A 3,493-nucleotide genomic window follows, 5' to 3' on the forward strand; every position below is an offset into this window, starting at 1 on the left:
ACTTCTCCATCCAAAGGCATGTATCCTATTCTGGAGAATGTGGGGAGCTAAAGACACCAAGCCCTAAGATATTGGGAGAAAGCATGTACCTAAGGGACAATGACATTCTTGCTGAGCTGAAATAAAGCAATAAAGCACACAGGATGGAAGCACAGCTAGGAACACCTATAGCAGAGTTTAGCATGTGTTCAGTATCATGAACACAAAGAGTCAATACTCTCTGTGAGATAAAAATGCCATTTCAGTGTAATAGTTGGCTGGGAGGTTAATTCAGGACAGACTGGAAACTGTAGGATCACCATGAGCCAGGGAGGATGTGCAATTACCTTAGGAAATTGGAGACTACAGGTCAGAGAAGTACTCTTTTGGAGTAGACTTCTTGAAAAGACATGGTCCAGCTCTCCAGCCTGAGCCCTTGTATTGGAAGCTTTTGTGCGTGCAGTGAGTGGTGCCAAAATATCTGCCCCATGAAATGCCACGTCCGGAACTTGATGCAGTCTCCATGGCTTCCTAAAAAAGCAGATTTGCAACTGGAAGCCCTGAACCCTCCTTGCTCTAGGGTTAAAAGTACCACAACCAGAGCACTTAACAGAAATTTGCCCATCTCTAAAACAGCAGACACAGGGAGGTTGTACAGAGGTTGAGAGGTGGAATTTGGAAAAAACACAAGATAACCTTTGAAGAAGCTGGAGCAAAAGCATTTTAATAATCTCATTGTCACCAAGTTCCTCATTCCAAAAAGCAGCAAAAATAAACTGAAATGGCAGTCCGCAAACTGCGTGTGCATCTATGTGCTGGGCACAGGGGAGGACTGTACCTTTGCAATACCTTCATCAGTACTGCAAAAGGGGGAAGAAAGATCTCCAGTCTAAAATAAAGACATGTATATGCATTGTTGCAGTTTGAGGCTTGGAATGGGGTCGTGACCTTCCAGCAACTGGGAGGACCCCGGGTGGGGGTGAACCATTGTATTCCCCCCCTTCCAACACACACTCTGATAAGAGGCAGGGAGTGGTTTCTAATTTCACTCCTGCCTTAGAGCTCGGAGAGGAAAGTTCTCCTTTCACTCCGTGGGACCCTGGAACCATTTGTGAGGGTTTTGTATATTTTATTTTTTGTATTTTTCCCCTAATCTTTGTATGTATTATTTTCCTTACCTCCCTTTTTCGTTTTCTGTTCCTTATTGAACAATATACTTCATTTTTTTTTCCAAAGTGTCTCTCTCTCTCTCAGGGGGGGGAGAGGCGAGTACATAGTTCTGTTCTGTGTGGGTCCTGCCTTGAACCCCCTTTTACATGGAACCAGGACATGCATCCACAGTACAAGGCTATTTGTGGAGCATCAGTCAAAGAAAGAGGATAAAGACACTCATGCAAAAACCAAGCATTTTTTGAAATGAAAAAAAAAAAAAATTAAAAAACCACCTTTATACAAGGGTCAGTAGAAAACAAACAATCAATCATTGTGTTTTAATGGGTTCTTCATCAGGTGTTAAGTTTAGTGAACTGACAAGCTATTCAAAACTCAAATACTTTTTTTTTTGTTCACTCCACTTAAATAGCGATCAGTGATTCTGGTTTGTACAGAACTGAAATACAGGTCGAAGTAAATTCCTGGTATTAATTATTTAGTTCCATCTCTCAATACTGCTTCTTTTCCTACCTACAAGAATTGATAGGCTTACCCTCAAAAAACAGTCTCTCTCCTTTTCCCATATTTTTGACACTATTCTTTCACAATACTGCTGGTGTACATATGTCTTTCCAGGTCTTTAAGTACTTTTTCCATCCTTGGAGGGTTTTACAGCAGTAAGAAATCCTTTGTGAGCCATAGGTGAACCATTCTCAGCATTGATCTCTCTCTACTTTTATTATTATCTGTGTTAAGAGAGCACTTTGGAGCTTCAGTTATGGACCAGCATCCCACTGCTCTAATGGCTGCAAAAATACGAAAGGAAGAAAGCTGCTTGGAATCTCTTAGAGCTAAACTCTGGATGCAAGTAAGCATAAAGAGAAAGGGAAAAAGTCTGTAAGGAAGCTCACAGGCCTTTCCAATGTGGAATTCAGAGGCTTTGCAGGGACATTCTGCACTTTTGCAGGTATCAGCAAGTTTATATTTCCATACTAAACGCTCCTTTTTGTACAGTGGAACTTCTCATGGTTTTAGGCAGTAAATTACAGCATAGTCCTAAAACCGATTGCTTTATGGTAAAGTGAAGCATTTCTCATCAAATCTGGGACTTCATAAAGGATACATTAGGTCTGATTTTTTTATTTTTTTGTAAATGTAAATAAGTGTCGAACAATAGAGCCATTGTCCACCAAGTACCATTCTTACACCAAGAGCCTTTCATAATGACAGCAGCACCATAAAAGTGCTTTGATCTATGAAGGATCAAATATCTTTGTTTCCTATTAACATAACTTTCTTTCCCAAAGGAGTACAGAGCATTTCTGATAATGGCACTCTATTAGGATAATTAGAAAAAGATTGTTCAGCTCTATTTCCCCCTTAGAGCTCCCTGGCAAATTTCTCCTTTCGTGTCACTCAGATTTTCTAACCCAAATACCTCTGTCATAAGGAAAAAATTTTAAAGTTTCAGATTTTATGGCTCAGAAGTTTAGGCTGCCAAGTTGATATTAACCAGCCATTAAAAGATGCTGAGGAAAGACCCAGACTGAAAATTAGGCTATCACCTTTTAAAAAGCCTAATAATTTTTTTTTTAATGTGAGCAGGATTTTTGATAACTATGCCATATATATTTTAATAAGGTAGCAGGAATGTGCCCTGGGTTTATTTGCAAGTGAGGCATGAGAAAGCGTTAGAGGAAAAGCTTGCCCCAAGGGATTTGTGGGTGTAATATGACCAGAAGCAGAATTTGTACGACAGATGACAGATGGAGGAAGACACTTGCTAAGAGAGTATTCCCAGATATCCTACTGGAAACCTGCATTCCTTGCTTTTCTTGCCGTGTGATACTCAGGCTTTGGCATGTTCCATCAGAGACATAGATCTGAGGTCAAAGGTGGTTAGGGACAGGTGGAGAAAGTCAGTCTTGTTTGGCCAGGCACCTAGTGTCTCCATGTGCCCAAGTGTGCCTCACGAAACACTTAGGTCCCCCTTTAGTTTCTGGTTGACTGAGTCATACCTCTTCCAGAAGGCTCATAAGGACAACCTGAGGAAACTCGCTGTGCAGATTTTGGGAATCTTGGCAGAAAGGACACCCCCAGGCTCTCCTGTGTTGGTGGTTCTGGAGATGAGCGCAAGGTTGGCAATGGCAGCCCTTAGGCTTCAATGATTATCCATCTGAAATACAGCATCCTTGATCTGCCAGATGGTTGCCAGTCATGAGAAAACATTTTTAACTGCAGAAAGGAAATAATCAATTAAGAGATCAGCTGATAAAACTGATCAAAGGGCTCCAGCATTATAAAAGAAAATGATCTCATCAACAACACTGAGGAAAATTATGGCAGGGGAGAGAAAAGAACA

The sequence above is a fragment of the Merops nubicus genome, unplaced genomic scaffold (assembly GCF_000691845.1).
Source record: "Merops nubicus isolate BGI_N331 unplaced genomic scaffold, ASM69184v1 scaffold10858, whole genome shotgun sequence".
NCBI classification, from domain to species: domain Eukaryota; kingdom Metazoa; phylum Chordata; class Aves; order Coraciiformes; family Meropidae; genus Merops; species Merops nubicus.